A 21,499-nucleotide genomic window follows, 5' to 3' on the forward strand; every position below is an offset into this window, starting at 1 on the left:
ACACCAGAATTGCATGCCAGAAATGCATGCTGCAGTTACTATGTCCTTTGAACTATTTACTTTTTCAAGCGGTGGAATAAAGTTTGTCTCGACAGGCATTTCCCGACAAATAAGGGAAATGGAACGACAGGTTGCACTGTTCGTTATACTCAGTACGTTCTTTCTTCTTCTATACTGCTTTAACCCCTTGATAAATGACAAACGACGCCCTCGATTTTCCCCTTCAGCCAAGTAGCAGTTTGCTTACAAATCCGAGAACACCTAAGCACGTCTTATAAGTTGTGAATGCGAAAGGCATTAATGTCCAGTTGAACGCAGTTGTGCGCTCCTTCAGGTTTTGCGCTGCGAGTAATGTACCATAGCAGTACGTGCTGCCCGAGCCCGCAAGCAGAAGCTGCTTGCGGTGTCACCGACACCGCAGGCAGCTTCTGCGCGACGAGAGACGGAGGAAGCAGCAGCGGCCACGGCAGGCGTGTGCAGTGGCTAAGCCCAGTGGGGGTGAGAGAGAGAGAGAGAGATACGGACCGCACGCCGGCTTTCGAGAGAGATAGTGACGTGGCGTCGCAGGGATACCCTCTCCCCTCACGCAACACCTCGCGCGCTATCGTTGCAGCAGGTGTTCTCTTTCGCCCGCTATACTCCATCGAGCCGCACTCGTGACGTGGCGTCGCAGCCAATAGGAAGTTAGGGGCCGTTTCGGTGCTTCAGATGACAGACGCCGGCTTTTTCGCTGAATGGGCCATTTGAAGGTTTCGCACCAAAAAAAAAAAAAATGGGCTGACGCGACCGACCGCCGTTGTTACATGTTAGTTTTTGATTGTTTGAAGTTAAGCTCAAATTTAGGCACGTTATTCAAACAAGATCTTCTTAGAAGATTGAAAAGAAGAAGAAAAGTTTATTCAGCTACTATACTATGTTATTTACTTTGCTTCGATCTACAAAATTATACTTGCCTGATTATCTTTCTAAACCCATGCTTTTATGGTCAATTGCTCATAACAGGTATAATAACCCCCACAGTAGGCATGAGCCATATATGGAAACAAAGCAATCAACCAACCGACTCAGTCTGATTCGTCCTTTTTTGTCGAAGCGCCGCTCACCGGCACTGAAGATCGGATCAACTGTATCATTCCTTGTCGCTCTGCAAATTCACCTCGGCGTACTCATTTTAGCATTGGTTCATACATAGTGAAGGTCTTGGATATGGCAAGGCTAAAGGCAGAATTTTGGCCGCTTGCGTCTTTTGAATGCTTGGCCTCTCCTTCGGTGCAATCATGGTGCAGTACGGGCTTGCTTGTCGTGCCACGCCTCTTATTTATAGCTTTTCGTGGCATTTACTCGTATTGACAGAAAATCGCCAATACATGAGTCATTCTGACGCACCCGTTTTATTTACACTTAAATTAAACGTTACTCGCAAGTACGCCTTTGATTTAGCTGGCGTTACTGGACCTAAATTATTTGCAATTATGTGCCATAAGCGCACGTATACGATCCATTCCTAATAGAAGATTACTCGGCTACATTGAAAACTGAAATCTTTCTGCACTAGGTGAATAATCAGCACGGAAACAGTTTACTGATTCATTTTACTGATATACCTCAGTGTCTACGTAGTCAATGAAGTAGTCTTCGCATACTCACTTGCACAATCACACTCACTCACTCACTCACTCACTCACTCACTCACTCACTCACTCACTCACTCACTCACTCACTCACTCACTCACTCACTCACTCACTCACTCACTCACTCACTCACTCACTCACTCACTCACTCACTCACTCACTCACTCACTCACTCACTCACTCACTCACTCACTCACTCACTCACTCACTCACTCACTCACTCCACTCAAAGCTATGCTCCTGATTTTATGTAACACACCCGGGACCCTCGGGTAAGCGGCGCTTTTCTCGTCGTCTGTTTCTCTCCCTTCCTCGCTCCCAGACACACACACGGACCGAAGCGGGCACTGCTCTATCGGCGGCCATGAATCGTGATTTTCTGCTCGCACTCGGGAGAAACGACCCGCTCGTCGACTATGCTCCCTCGTGGCCGGCTGGCCAGCCTACTGTTCCGAATGCAATGCTCTCAGCGGCGGCAGTTCTGAGCAGCCAGCTGCCGCGCATCGGACGCCGGTCGGGGGGCAAGCATCGCAACCGTACCATCGCTCTCGGGCGCCACGTGCCCCTGCTTCGGAACGAATGTGGATGCGGGAGCCGGAGAGCGAGGGAGATATAGAGGCACACCGCTGATCAATAATGGACAAGTGTGCCGCATGCCTCGAAGGCGCGCGCCGGTCCGGCGACTCGCCGCTGCGTGGTCTGGGGAACCAGCCGTTCACGCAACCACGCCGGCCACTGCCGACTGACAAAGCAAACAAGTTGCGATCGGCAGAGCTGAACCCTCCTTAGAGTAGGGGTCTGAGACTCGCTTCAGACAGTGAGGCCTGTACATTGTACACAGTTCACCGTGGACCGCGTCGTGACATACCCGGTGCTACAGGGTTCAGAGGACTGGGGCTTTAGCAACATTGGGAAAAGGGGCTTTAAAGCTGGGGAAGGGCCACGGGAGCGTTGTACTGTATACGGTTTCGTGGGCCCTCACGGGTCCGTCGAAAAGCGTGTTTGAGAAAAGTGAGTGCGTAAAATGTCTATACCCAGTTTATGGACTTCAGGCATTAAAGCGGCCCTGCAGCATGTTTCATCGAAGTTGTACAAAGCATTTCACATGAAATGACACAATATTAGAAATATTTTACAGCAAAAAATTGCCCGCCAATCCACCCTGTGAAGGTGGTTGGAAAGCGAAGCTTTTTACGCCACCCTCACGGTGACTGCGGCGCACTTGATATTTCACACACTACAACGTAATTTTAACCACGGCCTTTATTATTATTTACTTCACAACAATGTTCACTACTGCTTTATGATCGGTGTGATATACACTACTAGACTACCCCATAGTGGGGTAGTGTAGAAAATAAACCGAAACAGTTACTAGGCTGGAAGGGTTTCGAATGACGTCAACCCTCTTTCAAGCAGCTGCATAAGCTTTGCAACAGCTGCAATCTAATCTTACGGACCGCGCCGAGCCTGTTTCCGTTGTTTGCCCGCAGCCCTTATCATCCATCATGTTGGCTCATAACTTTGAAGCTTGTTTTTGTGGTTTTTCTTGCGAAAACGAGTGCTTAGTTGTACGCTGAATGCCTGAATTCAAGTAAGCTATACTGCTATACCTGCAATTGTTAGCGGTTCGTCGGGATCGTTTTTTGCTTACAACGACGGACACGACAGAACCCTTGGCTGGTAGAGGTACAAAGCTTCGCTTTAAAAAGTATTTCAAGGCGTTCAGTACAAGCGGAGTTGGCGGCATTCAAAGGTCGTCCTTCGTTACCCCCGCTGTCCTCCCGCTCCTTCTCCAACTGCTTGCTCTGCGCAGGCTCCGGCGTAGGAGGCCGGTGCTCACTGAACGCCATCTTGGCACACCGTTTAAATTTGATTCTAGATGTTCACCTAGACACCTTCCGGTTTTGGCGCTGACGACACGCTAAACTGAACTGAGAGGCTGCCACCTAACAAGGCTTGCCTAAGCTGTTCGTCTTGGAGTAACTGGAGCAGCGCATTTTTACCACTCTCGCCGCCATTGCAGCGAACTTCACACTGGCGTCGCGGTTTCGCGTTCATTTTCAGCGATACGCTAGTCAAGTGCGTCTCCCGCAAATTCCACAGCTGCGAAGATGTCCCACGCCAGGTTCGCGCTGAGCATCTACTTGCGTTCAAGTTAGTCTGTGTGCGCACAATTTTTACACACTATGTGAAAGACACCCTGGAACGTGCAGGCGCGCAATGTGATAGCGGTCAGCGAAATTTCAGCGAGGCCGCCATATTAAGCTGCGGAGGAGCTGGCACAGCTCGAGCAGACAACACTCTAGGCTTCAGACAAGACAGTTAATGAAGTAACGCAAACACTAAATATAACTTGCTATCGCAAGCAATAATGACAGTAAATAGTAGGCAAGAAGAGAGTTGAGCGGCGCACAACAAATTAGGGCAAAGTGTACAAGTCTGCACAAAACAACGGGAACAAGCTTGTCGAGACTGAATCAGTGTTGTGGCACTGTGCTGACGTACGCACCGTTTCGCAGCTGGCGACCACTACAAACCTTAACATATTCCCTAAGAAAAGAAAAGAGGAACACTGAGTTAAAGAAAATTCACCTCATCTTGGAATCCAACGGTTAGGGCGACGGGTTGTGAAAATCGATTTCGTGAGCTCAATTAGGTACCTGCTTTAGTGGGGATGATTTTCGAAGCAGGCAAAATTTGCGTATCCGGCCGGGTGTCGGCTCGCTAAATCAAGCGCAATGTGCGAATGTGATGAGCATAGGCCCGGCGACAGTGGCCGTTCTCCTGCCATAGCGAATGCAGGAGGAATTACGCAGTCGGGAGAACCAAATCGCCTAAACACTCACTCAAAGGAACGCATACCGCTTTCGTGCTGAGCTGGTTTTCGTTACTGGAATAAGTTAGGGCTGGGTTTAGTACGTCTCCACCGGCTCTCACGGCAACAAGTGACAGCTGTAAGCATTCTCGGGATTTTTGTGCCATTGAAGTGTAGCGACGCGCGCGCCGTCCGCATCTCGGTGTTGTACTTTATGGTATACATGTGCCATTACGTGATGTACTTATGCAACTGTACTTTATCACACGACGGGATGGGTGAACAGCGTGAAGAACGGGACACAGCAAGAGCGACAGGACAACTATCTTGTAGTGCACCGTGTTTGCGCTGTTCGGCTACAGAGAGAGATCTAGAGAGATAGAACAAATCTGAAAGGTTGGCATGAATCAAAATTCTAACCTGCTACTGAGCGTTGGGGAAGGAAAATGGGAATAAAAATAGAAAGACGTTGATCATCAGAACGAAAATGGTGGTGAAGGAACACGAACCGCAAGGACTTTCCAGAGTCTCAAATCCAGACAACTATCTTGCAAGAATTTGACGACAGCCTTTTGAACACCATGCCGAAGACAAAGGTCCGACCAGGCTCACAACAGAACCTTTTCAGATAAAGGTTGATTGACGAACTTCGACAAAAGTTCTGCCAGTAATTGTCCTTGCTCAACATAGCGCGGTCAGGAGTCGTGTTATCTATTCTCGGGTATATCGTACGCTTCGCAGTCCGGACTGTCTCCACGGCCGATGAAGTGTAGGCAGCTCTGAGTGAACGCCGCACTCATAACCTGTGCAGCGACCTTGCGTTGCTTCTTTTGATGGTGGCCGGTAATTTCGCTTGTGTGTCTGGCTCGCGTCCGTGAAGACGACGATGAAGGTGACTCGGCTAGGCTCAATGTGTGCTATAATATTTTCGTGCAATAACGTATACACTAAAGCAAGTTCATATTATCCTTATACTTTATATGCCTATATTTCAACTGTATTGAGACCTCCCAGGCAACATTACGAGCCTCTTATTACGATAAAAGAACAGTGTCGAGTTCTCTGCTCGGATCGGTCTGAACAAAAGCAGAAAACAAGAACAAATGAAACGAAAGCCATTCAGCGAACAGGCACGAAGGAAACCTCTTCAGACAGCGACATCGACGGCATTTTAGCAGTTGGCATTTTAGGCTTTATTACCGAGGATGCTTAAAGTTGGTCGTCGAACCGGAAGCCAGCGCTGCGAGACAACCGAAGTTGAAGTACACCGAACTCTCCACGACTATACGCAGGCATATAATTGAAATTTTGCTGCTGAAGATGACGATAACGTCGATAAATACAGAACAGAATTTACGCTGCCGACTACATCAGATAACGCGCGCGCAGTAAGAAGTGCGGTCTGCAGTCCTCAACCATCGAGCCGCCTCAGCCGCTTAAATACACTATAAACCACGGCGAGACAGCGCCGTCTGCGCCAGCGTATAGCGCAACAATGAAGTTCTCCAGGCGTGCGGAAGGTTGGCGCTTTAGAGGTTCTCCTGGTCTTACGCTATAAGCCGTCCCGCGGCACCCCGTCGCACATACAAGCGAGGCTCGAAGCGGGGCCAATAGCGTTGCCCCGGCGGCATTGATTATGCCAGCCGAAGTGGCGTTTGATAAATGGCGCGCCAGGCCGAGTGGAAACAATATAAAGTTGGAAGGACGCGTTTTTCTGTCTTTTTATAAATCTCCTCCACCCCTGCCGCCCTTTTGATTCTAGTGTTCGTAATCCTACGCTGAGGGTAAAAGAAAAAAAAAAAACGCAATAGACGAAGAAAAGAGAGAGAGAGAGAATGACAGGGAGGTTGTGCAGCGTAGGGGAACGAGACAATCAAATAATAAAGTGGCTGGATCAACTCGGCAATTTTGTTCAAGATTGGCCCCCTTCTGCTTCTTTAAAAGACTCGCGCCACGAACTTCTTGCGAGAGCGCGGAATTTCTTCTACGACGCTGCACTCCTCGTTTCGTTGTGGGCGCAGAAGGAGGCTAAAGGAGAAATATGACGTGCGCGCGCAAGGCGCACGGGCTCGGAACAGCGCTCGCGGCACGAGAGAAAAATGAGGTGCGGCTCGTTGCTGGAGTCCGCTGGCCGCGAGCCTCCATCGACGGAAGGAGTTCGCGGGAGGAGGCGGTCGCCGCACGAGGATGCGTGAGGCCGCGGCGGCGCTGGCGCTCGTCTCGTCACCGGTCCGGCGCGCGCGATTTCTTTCAAAAGCATCGCGAGTTGTGTGTGCAGAGAGAAAGAGGGGGGGGGGGGGGGGGGTAATCTTTTATTGCTTGCTTTCTCACGCGCAGACCATAATAGAGAGCGCTCAGCGCTCGTTGAAGCGCGAGGTGGTGCGTGGCGGCGGCGATGTACAGAGGAGCTCCATAATAGTCACGCCGCTTGCGAAACTCCGCGTTGGAACTCCTCGCATTTTTCGAATAGGGGCGCACACTGAAAGGACCCGTAATCCCGCGGGGCTTACGAATCGTTTCGGCCCCTATAAGCGCGTCGGCGACTGGAACTAACGGCTACCCGTCATTCATTCACTCATTCGTTCGTTTATACATTCATTCGTCTATTCATTTCTTCGTGTGCTTTTTTTTTCTCCTGTCTTTCCTTCCTTCATTTCCCAATTCAGTTCATTTATTCATTCGTTCACTCATTCATTCACTTTCTGCGAGCCCCGCAGGGGAATATTTTTTTTTTCTGCCGGTGCTGCACTGTATTTCGTAGCTATATATGCAGCAAGCAAAATTTTCACCGTAACTTGCCAAGGTTCTAAGTTAATGGAAGTAGATAAATACGTTTAGTGAGTCTTCATTAAGCACCGGTTAGATATGATGCTCGTGCGATAGTAGAAATACCAGAAATACCCGTAAACAATAACTAAAATGCGGTACAATCACGGAAGTTACGCGCGGAAAGCAATCATATGGCGTCAATTAGATGGCAATTATAACAGGTAGCTATACTCGATCATAACGGACAATCTCTATAATTACAACTTTCATATAGTCAAATTAATGTGTATACAATATTATGGCGAGTGTAACAGGTGCAAGAAAGGCCTCTTTAAGAGAGGCTTGCTTCTTGAAATTGACATGTACTATTATGATGATGATGATGATGATGATGATGATGATGATGATCGATAGCAGAATCGCCCACATACAAAGTGTCATTTAGAGCACACGTCTCGCCCATGCCAGACGCTTCCCCAACCTTGAGCGTGTTTCACCCAAAGTAGTCAGGTTCATTTGTCTATGACTTGCTGCTTTAAATATTGACACGCAAAGAGAGCCACCCGCCGTGGTTGCTGAGTGGCTGTGGTGTTGGGCTGCTAAGCACGTGGTCGCGGGATCAAATCGCGGCCACGGCGGCCGCATTTCGATGGGGGCGAAATTCGAAAACACATGAGTACTTATATTTAGGTGCTCGTTAAAGAATCCCAGGTAGCCTAAATTATTCCAGAGTGCCCCAATACGGCGTGCCCCATAATCAGACCGGAGTTATGGTACATAAAACCTCATAATTTAATTTAAAGGGAGCCATTTTACTCTGAATAAAGGGACAGGTCACGCTCAGTCGTGCAATGCAATAGTCGTTGTGATACGTACCTGTATTATTATTATTTTTTGTCCTTATGGTATGCAGCTCAGATTCTACGGTGGTTTAATTTTGTTCAAACAAACAGGTTATTATCCTCGTCTCAGGGAAAAGACTATCTTGGTGTCGTCATAGCGCGATAGTCACGCCCGGACATTTTGTTCACAATCGTGATAGAGAAACGTCGGCGTCTACACGAGTCTATACGGTACTTGATAAGCGCTGAGTATCATGTAGGGACAAGCGTTCGATGCAAGTCATCGCAAATCGGGCAATTTCGCTGTCGACGATGGTCCGAAAAAAAAAAAAACACGTTTTGCTGCAAGGCGGGCGTTACTGCAGAGCGAGAGCCTCGGCGCAGCACGCAAAGGGGCCACAGATCACCATTACGAACACATTGGCGAAGTGCGATGCAGCAGCTGCTCCATTACGAGTGCCCTTCGCCTCGCCGGCCTTGCGTAACACTGCCAAGGAGTTTCAGTACTCAGTTTGTGTGCTCCCTGTAGGATTGCGTCAATCTTTGTTCAAGAAAGGCTCACGTCCGAGATCCCACAATTTACGCGAGCGCCATCGTACAGTTGATTTCGTTATGATATACTTGATCGAGTGTTGGACGGACGGACGGACGGAGTACGGAGTGGCAGCCAGGCAGGCAGGCAGACATGCAGACATGTGGACGGACGAGCGGAACTGAACGGAACGGGACGGACGGAACGGACCGGAACAGAACGAAACGCGGAACGGAACGGAACGGAATGGACGGATGGACGGACAGACGGACGGGCGGACGAGAAAAACCTTCAGAGGCGAACTAATAAGAGAGACCGCTTGGTTACGCTGCACTAGGGAACATAGCCAATGGGGCAAAGAAAATTAAGAATGATAAGTAATGAAGAAAGCGTGACGCAGGAACACACGCACACGCTCCTATAGCGTTCGTAGTTCCACCGTATAGACGGTCAGAAAGGCCAGTGGCCAGTGTTCTTTTTTGAAATATCGGAGCAACGCTTTTTTCTTTTCTTTTCGTTTTTTCATTGCATGGGCAAGAAGCCACGAGCCCAGTATCTTTTCCTTCGCGAAAGGCGCGTCCTCTGATTGGCTCAATGTTGCGCGAAGAGCAAGCATTTGATTGCCCAAAGGCATTCACGGACACGTGCTTCAATTTCAGGGTTTATTCGGGACTACATTAATCACCATTAGCGCTGTCCGCTATTCCAATTAGGAACGAATAAGCGTTTGTGAAGAAACGACGCCTACTCGCAAGCCCGGTCTGGATTCGCCTTCTTTATTGTTATTTCTCAAGCTCACTTGTGAAAGAAGAAAACGGTCAAAACGCACCGTTATTCTTGCAACATATCAGTATTGCCATATTTTCGCTGAAAGATTAAGCATGGTCTAATCTTTGCTCCGAGTTCCTTTATGGAAACGGCCATAGTTTAAACGTGTTGTTTGGTGGTTTATTAACTGAGCACAGACGGGAAGGAAGGCTCTATTGTGGCCGTATTATAAACCGGCTGTAATGGCTCCAGCATATCGGTTTCTCATTTCGTTCCCACAATCCGCCTAAAGTTTATTACTCTCGCTTAACTCTCAATCATCGTCTCTACTGCTTCATTCACTCATGCTTTAATTATCTTTCTGTCATAGTTTTTGAATGAACAAATGGTACAGGCTGTTAAATAGGATTAGCGAAGCGGGTGCATTCCTTTCTTTTTATTTTACTCCTATGATTCAATCTGTGTTCTTTTTGTGTTTTTTTCTTTCTTTTTTTTTTGGAGGAGGAGCACTTTAAAACTGATCAAGGAAGCCAGGCAAAGTGCTTTTTAATTGACGATGCACAGGCTTCCGTCGGCGTGATGAAATGCAGGCGCGGGATGAAAAATCCACGGTTATTCGAGTTTGCTACTCGGGAATTTTCATCTCATATGTCTCGAATGACTTGATTAAGAGACTCGCTGTCACTAATGACGCATCGAGAAAGAAAGGAATCAAACGAGGTCCATTAAGTCGATAGCGCTGGCGTCGGCATATTGACTGAAATGTAAAATGTCCCCCATTTATGCATACTCTATAAAGCGTGGGTCTTTACGGGCGTGTACGTCTAGTAATTTAGGTAGAGCCATAATTTATGCCAAAGAACGAGACTTGACAACTGACTAATCAATGTTTCCAGCCATAATGCATGTCCATTGATTGCGTCCGAAGCGCTTTTGAATTTAACCTCTATAAGAATCGAGCGAAATGAGGGGCTCATTAACGCAATCAGCGAAAGAAAATCCAATGTCCAATCAGGCAAGCAAAAGCACGCGATTATAAAGTTTAATAAATGAGGCGTAAAATTAACACCCAGGAGAGTTGACAAACTTGAATAAGAGAGAGACAAAATGGCAGTCCTATTTTACTTGAAATCCGACTGCGCGGAAACTTCATCTATAGGTTATTCACGGCGTTTTAATCTATATACCTGCCTGAATAAAAAGAAATAGTGAGCTTCAATTCGTACTGGGCGACGGTATGATAAAAGACCAAGCGTTGTCAAAAGAGGCCTTTTTTTCACGCTGAGTGAACGTTCCTTCCAGAAAAAGCGCAATGCGCCAGTGGCCATTCTTGTTTCAGCAGTATACTTTTGAAGATAAGCTGCCGCGGCAAAATATGCAGCCCCCAGACACGCCTATGCAATTAACGTATCGGCCAAACGCACCCCAGTCAACAAGCAGCGCACCACGATATGTGCCGGCTCCATGCGCACACAAGACCCAACCGAGGCCGAAGTCGCCATCGCAGTTGCTGCAATGGCCGGATTCGAAACTGTCATCAGTGACTCTAAAACGGCCATCATCCGATTTGCCCCTTCACGGCCTCCCCCACCACGGCACGCATCTTCCGACAACTTCCCCGAGTGGCACGCGACGCCTCAGGCATTATCACCATCAGCAGCGATGATGGAAAAGATCCCACACTATCATCCGACTCGTCTGGGTCCCAGCTCACGCAGGAAGCCGAGGTAAAGAAGCCACCCACCAACAAGCTCGAGGACTCGTACGCCGAGCGGTGGGCCACAGCCCGGACCACGTCGGAAATACAGACGAACCACTCCTCACATTTCACATCATGCAGCACTACAAACTAACAAGGCCAACCAAACCACCCCTTCACCCGAAACTAAACAAAGCACAACAAATCACCTGGCGACGACTTCAAACTCACTCATTCCCTACCCCGTACATCTACGGACACATCTACCCAGCCCTCTTTACATCAACGTGTACCATCTGCAAAGACACAGACCGCCACGCTGGACCACATCATCTGGGGATGCAGCAAGGGCCCTCCCCCGCCACACCTCCCAGGACAGTCACCATCGAGTAAAGCCTGGGACAGAGCCCTATAACGACTACAATCCTGGACGCCCAGCTCCTGGCCGTTAAACGCGCTGAGGAGGTGGTGACCTGGCACTGCCTGACAGCCATCTACTCATAGGAAGCCGACAGCTTTCCGCAATAAAGATGTTTACTATACTACTACTGCCGCGACTATATCGCCGACATCACGTGACGACGCTGCACTAACCAATGAAAGCTAATACTCTAATGATGACAAGGCCGTTTTATATTATTTTTTTGTTTTATAATAGACATCTAGAACCATATGAACATATCAACTGCGCGAAGCCGGGTTGTGTACTCTATGCTAATTGTCTGCGCATTGCGCGTGTTTTTAACTTTTTATTATTATTCCGTTCATATTTATCCCTCCAATAATGTTTGGCTTTTACTATGCATATTTGCCACCAAAATGCCACGGGGCAGAAATAGCCAAGCGAAGGTGTATTTTCAGGTATTTACAAATTGCAGCAACGCTGGATACACAAGATGGCTGCCCGAACCACCCACGCGCTCTCCTTTGTCAAATCGTCGTCTTTGTTCGTGGACGCACCATGCCCCACTGCTCCGCAACAATATGCTTCATTAAGTGAAAAGGAGCAGACGTTATTATTATACGATGATTAAATCCATATATATTACTTTAGCTTTATTTCGGCAAAGTAATATAATCACGAATATAATCATGTCTACGTCTCGTCTACCATCTTTTCTTACGCACTTTAACCTGCCTGCGTAAGCTGTTTCTGTTCAATCGTTCTTTTAAAGCGAATCTTTGTATGTCTAGGCGAAATCGTATATGGCTAGGCGAAATCGGCTGTGCACAGAAAACGATCATCATCAGCATTGGCTCGAGCGTCGTCATCGTCTTCCGCAGCTGGCTCGTTGGCGCACCTCGGGTTGAGCTCGTGCTCGGCACGCGCTCGTGCCACTGCCCCCATGTTCGTTGGTCGTCCTCTTCTGCCACAGCTGGCGCCGTTGCCGCTCATCATGCCAGCACAGAATTTCACTTCTCTTCTGTCATCGTAATGAGGAGGCCACGTTTACGGGGGTATGAGCCATTCATTGTCTTACGTGACGGGCAGATTTAATTTTGAAGGATTTTAATTTGGAAGAATCGCAAGCGGCAAAGGCTGAAGAAGTAGCGGTCAAACTAGGGCGCGCGCGATGAATTTACCGAGCCGCTTGCCAGGCGAGCACCGGCGTATTTTAGGGTCGCCACGCGGAAACTCGGGGATGTGGTTGCGACACCGCCGCACCGACGAGGACCTCAAAGGAGCGAGAGACGCGAGCGGGGGCGACGCAACCGACGACTGCGCGCTGTGCACCGAACGACTGGAGGGGGGAGGTGGTGGGGGGGCCTCTCAAGCAGTCGAAAAATTCACGTGCGGCGTATGAATGCGCGCGTTTCTGCGAAAGATCGAATGTATGGGCGTGCGTCGGACGGGACCGCGCCAAAGCGTAGATCGCGCTTCGTCGGGCGCGTCAGTCGCAGAGCGCGGGCGATGGATGGATTGCGGCAGCGCGAGTCGCGGTCGAGGTGACTGTCGTGCTTTTCGCGGACGCGAGAGAACACTTCTTTTTTTTTCGCTGCGTTCCAATGTTCGCCGTAGACGGCTAAATGAACAATCAGGCGGACAGCGCGCCCATCTTAAGCCTCGTTCCAATTGTGACCGATCCGTCAAAAAAAAAAAAAAAAAAAGTCAGCTTCGCGAAGAGAGCGTCAAAGTCATAAACGATGCAGGCTAATTTGCTGTCCAATCAAAATGGCGGCTGAGCAGAATGTTTGGAAACTCGACGGGAAGGTCGGAAACGCACAAGACGATGTAGTCACACCTTCTTATGTGTTTATTTTAAGCTATAGATATATACGTTGTGTTTTTCACTGGTTCGCGCACGAAAATAGTTAAATGCGGTAATATGTGTTTTCCTGAGCTTTCTTTCTTCTCAACGTGAGGTGGCATCAAGCAGCAGCTCTAATGTGTTACAGATGTGCTCCATTTACTTGGGTTTGAATCCGTCTTCTCCGCTGTCGATGTAGACGGTCTCCAAGGCTGGCCAAGATTGGAGCGCACCATTTATAATAATACATTTCGGCGTACACAGCTAGAGGGAGACACAAGGTGGGGAAGCAGGTCTGTGGGGGCGAGGAAAGGTCCTACAGACCCAGGGCAACCTATGCAGTCCAACAAGTGTCATTTTTCATCCACACGAAAATTAGTGTAGTCGGCTGAAAGTATACAGCGCATGCCATATGTGCACGAAGTGACGAAGTGAAAGAAACACTTCGGTGGCGAGTGACAGCGAATACCTTTTTCAGGCTGCATCGCGCAGGCGTAATTGACAACGCGACACGCTAAGCCCGGAGCTGTCGCCGAAACGTATACACGTTGCGACACTTTGTGTGGGGAGTGAGTGCGCTCGGTGCAGCCTTGGGAGAAGCGATGCTGAGTACGCTCGCGTCCCGGAGGCAACGGCAAATGACGAGATTTCGGAGAAGCGTGTGGCGGTGGCTGTATTTGGCGCTTCGTGGCGAATGGCGAGAAACATTTACAAGAAAGAGGGTACCAAGAATCGCCCACGTCGCTGCTCCAACGACGAATCAAAAGACGACGGCGCGAAAATAATTATTTCGGGTCTTATTTTTCTGGGAACAAGGAGAGCAACAAAAATATGTCAACAATGATCGCTATGCGATTGTCATTAGCAACGTGTTTCACGTCTCTGCAGCGTCATATAATGACGTAAGTTTAGACGAACCGCCGAGATCGAGTACGTCGGTAAACCGCGCGATGTTTATGAACGAGGGTAGCAAACCTGAATTTTATCTTCCCGCTAACCTCCCCGCCTTTCGCATTTCGTTTATCTCTCTACCCCACTGCGGCATTTACATATGTAGCTGCTTTTCTTTTTGTAAGAAATGTTACCATAAATGCGCGCGTTTATAGGCCAGACCAAACGATATAGTTTGCTCAACACTGCGCTCAAGTTATAGCTCTCTTGATTCGCCCTTTTCCACGAGCAGCGTCAGTATACCGGGTGTTTCAGTGAACACATTCAAAAAAATTTTAACGGTTGCCTGTGGCAGATAGCACAAATTTATTTATGAGCTGGTCTACTCGAAGATGCGGACATTACTTGCACACAAAAATTGAAATGCATAATCGACAAATTAACAAAAAATCACTAATTTAGTTTATAACTAAAAACCGTATGCCCATATTGCAATTTACAAATTCTAGCCGTGCAGTTCGCAAGACGATCCGGATCCACTTGAAACGAATTCCCAGGGTGTCAGCAGTTTCGAGATATTATTTTCCGAACTTTGCGGAGAAATGCATTGGCGTTCCAGTTAGTTTTGTGCTTCAATGCATAAAACGACGTTTTCTCTTTCTCTTTCCTCCTCCTCCTCCCCTTCAATAGACTGACTATACAGAATGTTTTTATAAATTTCCTATAGCTGAGTTCGCAGTGCTAATCATTGAACTGCGCGAAGAGGCGGTCATTGTTTGAAAATAAATTCCAAATACCTATTTGACTAAATAACACAATTTCGCAAATTAATGTTTTTACTAATATTTATGGCACATGTTGCAACTAACAAATTGTAGGCGGTCAGTTCTCAAGCATGGCAATAGTTACGAGATATATATGCGCCGGCGTACTCGCCGGCAAACATCGCAAGCATGCGCTGTTTTTGTTCCACATTACGCGTATTTTCTAAGAAAACGCTGTTTTATACATTAAAGCACAAAATTAAGTGGAACGCCAATGAATTTTGTCGCAGACTTTGGCAATGAGTATCTCGAACTTGCGAACTCACAAGCTGCAATTTGTGAATTGCACTATGTGCCGCAAGGCAATTAGTTATATCTAAATTAGTGAAAGCCTGGTAATGAGTACAACATGCATTTCGATTACTCGTGCAAGCAATGTGCGCCTCTTCGAGTAATCCAGCTCCAGGACTATCGAATTGAGTTCTCTGCCGCAGGCGATATTTGAGAAACGCCGTCCAGCCACACACACAAAACTGCATATATCGACCGCCATTAGAGCCAAAACTCGTCCTTCGCGAGCTCGCAATTTAATTTAAGCAGCGCTGTACACGCCGAGACCCGCTTCGATAATGAGACAAAGCTGAATGTCGCCCCTCTCCGATATTCAGCATGCTCTCCAGATGGTGTGTAACGCTTAATTCGGCTCTCACACGCTTGTGACTTCGGCGCAAGACCCGCGCACCGAGAGCGCGCGCACGCACACACACACACACAAGGGCACAGTGTGCGCAGCAACTGCGTGTACTATCTGCAAGCTCAAAGAAAGCGGCGATGCGAGTTCATTTTCGACGGAAAGGAGCACAGCGGTAAGGAGGAAGGCCCCGATTCTCCCGGTGGCGCATCGAGTGTTTGTACGTACACCCGCTTCGAGAAAGAAATGGACGCCCGGGCACCGCTCTACGGAGCATTACGACTCGGCAAGGTGCTTCGAAAGCGGGCTAGGATTGCGCGGGAGTAAACGGAGGACGAAAGGGTGGAGGGGGGATGTTCTGATCTCGATGGCGGAGATGCGAATGGGAGTGCCGACTCTTGTTGCGAGGGCACGTTCCTCTCGAAGCGGGATTGCCGGGATGGCGCGCGGCAGTCGATGCCGACGCACACACGCTGAAGGGATAGCTGTGTATGGGGCGGCATTATGATATCCCATCACCGAATGGCAACCCTCGATTTCGGCGTATACACCTCGTTCCCGTGCAGATGGCTTATTCCTTCGGCCGGTGGGGGTGGGCCTTTAACGCATTCTCGTTCGCAGTAGTATTATAGCGTCCCGCTCCGGCGTTGCACAACACGCAGCCCTGCGATGGCTTCTCACTGCTCGCCGTTTCCTCCCCATTTCGGCCTCGTTTCTCGGGGCTCTGCGCTCGCCTTGTGTGCGCGTGCATGCTGGAGCACTGCAGGCTTTGCGAGGCTTATACGGCCCTGTGTATTATAGTGCTCTTAGGCCTCTTCGTTTGTGAAGAGATGAGGTCGTATATAGGCTATTCGTTGTAATTGTACTCATCAACTGCATGTACACACATCACCGTATCGAGAACACCAAAATATATTTTATGGATGCCCAGCGGCGGTTCTTTTCCATTTCAGAATCTAGAGGTGACTTTCTTTTTTCGTTTTCTTAGATATCGGTGGTAAATAAATGGGCGTCAGTTAATCCTTTTCTTAATAAGCAGCGGCTTGACTATTACACTTCACGAGTAGATTGCCTCTTCATTGTCGGTCGCTTCCGCAACGGTATATCATCGCCAGCTAATGGTGTGCGCCCCTTCGGCCTCACGTGAAGGGATCGACGTGTCGGGGCTAGCTGTTCGTTCCTTGAACTTACTGTGTGGACAATATCGAATTCCCTTTGGGTTTTGGACTCAGGTTTGAAACTCCGGGCCGAGTTGGATTTCTTATCTTTTCCACGTGCGCTTGATATCTATTTCCTTCATAACGTTAAGCCACGGAGCTGGCCCATACACATTGAGCGCTTTATAACGCCCTTACGGCTGCATAAAGGGTGCCTGATTTGCCCCATGGTTAACTCCCTCTCATTTAAGGGGTAAGATCGAATCATTGTATTCAACTCTATGCTCTTTTTTTCTGCAACTTTTTGTAGCAAGTTAACATGACGATAGCTGGATCAGATGACACCAAAACTGCATGAAATAAACTTTATTAACTACCTCTGTCTTGTCAAATTCTGGTGTCAGATATTTCAATGCGCACCAGGTGGCCAGAATTTATAAAGAGCTTTCAAATGCGGCTTCTCTCATCACAGGTGTGATTCGAGCTCACTTTCTTGTACAATAAATACTTTTCATATCCTTAATTAACGAGAAGCGTCATTAATGGGTTAACATGAAACGGTGAACGGCCATTGGACAAACCAGCGCCCTTAAGGATGTAAAAAAATTTACTGTGCTTAACAGTTATCGCAGTAATGGCATCAAAGCGTGCTGCTCTTCCAATGCCAATTATGCGTAAAACCCATTTATTTTCCTTATTTCTGCACGACGAGAACTGAAACGCTCTCACGTGTATCCGCTGATTCGCGTACGTAATTAAGGGGGCGCGTATATTTCGTCGCAATATACATTAAAAGTTAATTTGCTTCGTTCCGCCGTCGTATCCCGCATCCCGGTCCCTTTGTGCTCAAATTGGCTTCAAATTTCAACGAAACGGGAACGGCACGAAGCCTCTTCGGTGCAACTCATCATGCCCTTCTTTCTGGTTTTTTTTTTTCCCCGTGCAGTCCACATTCCTAAACTTCATTCTTTTTAATAAAGCTACCACTGCGCGCAAGCGCGCAAAAATCCTGTCGCCGCGCTGCTTTACATTTTTATCACTTATCGTGTCCTCTTCATCTGAGCGGAGCACAAAACGCAGGGGGGAGCATACAGAAATTTAGAAGAAGAAAAATGAAACGAGGTGCAAGAAGAGGAAATGCAGTAACAACGGGAGAAGCGAGCGGTTGCTCCACGCGTGTGTGTTTGCCTGAGCGTATGCTAAACATGCGGAGAGAGAGAGCGGCGGTTTAATTTTGCCCGCTTGATAAAAAAATAAAAAATTCTCGCGTAACAAGCGCGTAGAGTGGAGCGAAGCGGCCGAATGGCGAGAGACGGCGAGAGACCGGCGCTCGCGCGGAGCTTCCCGTCGTACGTACATACGTATATACACCACTGATGCCATCCCTTTGTGAACGAGCAAGCTGCATACGCAGCGCACCCGCAGGCAACTCGCCGGTTTCCCGGACACGGCCACCGCGTGTGCCGCCGGGCCCGGGGCCTCAGACCCAGAACAGGAGCTCTCGCTCGGGCTCACCCGCGTATTCGTCGTCGGCCGCCGCTGCACACTGGGCCTCCATGCGCGAGGGAGACTCATTTCCGGCTGCGTCTTGTTAGTCGAAGAGCCCGGCAGATTGGGAAGCTGCGGGCTATCTCTCTCTCCCTCTCTGCCTTGCGAGGAGCGCGCGAGATAGGGCCAGCTATAGTACGCGCACCTCGCTCACGCTATGCTTATAGTACGGTACAGAGGAGCTTTGCGACCGCTTCAAGTGTTCGTCGGCCCCGCGCGGCGAAATTAACAACCGCACGAAGCCAACGAGGAAACGAAGCCAAGAAAAACCGCAAGGGCAATCGAACGGGTGTTTCGCTTTGATAATTAATTAGAGATTTAGGTTCCAGCAAGAAAATTTTCGCGGGAGAGTTCCACCGGTAGTGTTTCTACATCTTCCTTATTTGTTTTACTTAATTATTAAGTAATGGAAGATCTTAATTTTTATTTATTCTTTAGTCCTACATAAATATTCAATAGCCAAATAAGAAGCACCAGTCGTCGCCAGCTAACGGCGAGAACAACTCATATATTTACTTTCATCTCAATAGAACAACTTAAGCGCTATATTTATGGTAAGCCTGATACTGTATAATACAGCATAATATAAACGAAAGTGAATAGAAAATGTAAGCTTTTTTCCACAGTTTCTTTAAACACCCATTTTTTAATAATCATCAAGGAAAAAAAATAAACATGCGCACGGCTAACTTTTTTCACGCTTTCCTTGGTTTGGTTGTTTGCTGTCTCGATAGCATGCATCACTAAAAATTGAGGCTCTCGGTTTAGCTCACTCGTTTCGCTGAAGGCTAAAACTAAGGCACTTTTATGCTTTATGAGAACGACGATACAAAAGTGTGTTGAACACCCCAAGCTTCGTATACGCCTTCAACGTTAGCTGCGACCTACCGCGCTGGCTTAGTGACCAAAAAGAAACAGAGAGAAAAAGCCAAGGAAATACAGGGAGATTAACCAGAGGACTCCTCCCGTTGGCTACCCTGTACCGGGGAAGGGAAAAATGGGTGCGAAAGATGAGAGAAAAGAAAAGGTAAAAATTGGGCTTGTGTTCTAGCTTGTGAAATGATTTGTGAACTCGTGTCTTATATATCACTACTTGTTAACTACTCGGGGAAAGTTGTTCTTGGGTGCTTTTTGCATCGCTATCGCTTAGTTCTTCTTAGGATGTCCTCTACGTATTGCACGTTGGAGCAAATGAATACATACATACAATTTGTCGCATTTTCTCATTGTCCCTTCAGAGATGACACCCAAGGGTAGCCGTTAATTCCTGCTAATAAAACAAACTAGAAAGGCTAATTACGTTTATAAATGGAATAAAAGCTTCTCCCTCAAATTTTTTCGTGGGCGTTTTCTTGACCGCACAAGGGTGCCAAAATAAATAAAAAAAATACCCTAAGAACGTGACGTCACACTGCCTTGGTTCTCGAGTCAATTCTAGACATCAAATTAAAGAGACAGAGATGGATAAAAAAAAAAAGGCATCTTTTTTTATTCAGTCAGGGTGACATCTTGCGGCCTATCAAAGTCCAGGAAGAGACCCGAAAGAGCAATGCACGCTTCTATAGCCCACTTTAGTGTTTGATCTTTCGTAGGGCTTTATTTACCAAATCTTTTTAAAGCACGTGCAATGTTTATCGGTTCAGCCATTCCTATTCGATCGTGTAGCTGGCGAAGCTGTTCGTTCGAGCTGCAATCCGTACTGCACAGATTTAGTGAGCCGCTGTGTAGACCTTCTGCAGCCTACAAAGAAAGAAAAAAAGTAAGCACGGAGGTAGAAAGCACATATCGCGGCAGTATGCGACCAATTTGCCTTACAGGAATGCAGGTTCAATGGAAAAGGAAGCGCGCCTTGCGGGGTGAGTAGCGCGGGGTATGCATATATACGACTGCGGTTCTTCTTCGTCGACGCTAGGAGCAAAAGACGGACTGCGCGCTGCTATTCACTTCCTGGAAGCGCGCGTGCACAAACGGTTATTTCCTGAACGTCGCAAAAGCGAGAATGGTACCTTGTATTACGGGGCCTCGGGAGATAGGGGAATGAATTAAAGAACGAATTCTTTGAAAAAAAAAAAAAAAAAAAAAACGTTGCCACCAGCTCGGCGTAAGTGAAGAAGTTACTTGGATGAAAGGGGTCGGAGGAGGAGGAGGTGGGGGAGGGGGGGGGGAAACTGAAGGGAGATAAGCGAGGGAAAATTAGAACTGGCACTAAATGGTAAAATGTTATCGCCTTGGGCTAGTTTGTGTAGCGTTGCACAAAACACTGGCGGTAGTGCAAGCTGGCATTGCATTTTCCCCCGTTTTTATGTTTTAATAAGAAAACCATGCCATTTGTTTCTTCTATATTTCCCTGGAAGCTTCACGTAGGCCGTTTACTGTGCCACTTTTGTCCAACACCACAACTTTCTAGGCGTAGAGACGTGGTATGTGATAAGGAGCAGCGTAAGGAACGACTCGTGGGATCCGAGGGGTTGCCAGATATCACGCTCGCGTCCGGTTGCCCAGAACATATTTTACTCGCCCTATTCTGGCAGCAGCGCTGGCAAGAAGCTACTTTTTCGCGAAGCCGACGGCTGTGTCGCTTGTATTCCTGGCATCATTGTGGCTGCTGTTTCTGCACTTTGCAAAGAGCAAGAAGAGACTGGCGTGCGTGCACAAACTTAGAGCTTTATTTTCCTTATGCGCCCCTTTTCTATGTAATATCGTTACTTTGCGTTGTAAGAACTTACCTTTGTGTTTACGTAGAGCCAAATGCGTACTGCGAAAACCCACAAGCTGGATCGAGTTAGATTCGTGATGTATTCATACGGCTTTCTCAGACAGCTAAGTTAACAGTTACCGAAAATTAGCAATAAATGTTTTACAATGAAAACGGGCACATTTCTACATTATTCGGCTGACTTGAAAGCTACCAGTTTCCGATGTCAAAGACGCATTAATTGCAGTGGTGGTGGCAGGAGCAGTGGTTACCGAAATGAGTTTCACACGAATCTCTCAGGTCGTGCTGGGTTCAATAAAAGAGGAGTTGCAATTGACCTGGCCCCACCTGGTTATGGTAGAAGGCAATTGTACTTTTTAACGTAACCTCAACCGGTTACGGTTTGTTTAAATCAAATCTTGCCTTACTGCTATACTCCAGCCG

The 21,499-nt window shown here is 47.9% G+C and overlaps 1 protein-coding gene across 1 annotated transcript in view; it reads left to right on the forward strand.

Annotated features, from left to right (window-relative positions):
- The window catches only part of LOC119446665 (neuronal acetylcholine receptor subunit alpha-7), a 310,058-nt gene that overhangs the window by 122,833 nt on the left and 165,726 nt on the right, over nucleotides 1-21,499 (forward strand). The gene's annotated exons all lie outside the window — the stretch shown is intronic.

This window comes from Dermacentor silvarum, chromosome 3 (assembly GCF_013339745.2).
Source record: "Dermacentor silvarum isolate Dsil-2018 chromosome 3, BIME_Dsil_1.4, whole genome shotgun sequence".
NCBI lineage: Eukaryota > Metazoa > Arthropoda > Arachnida > Ixodida > Ixodidae > Dermacentor > Dermacentor silvarum.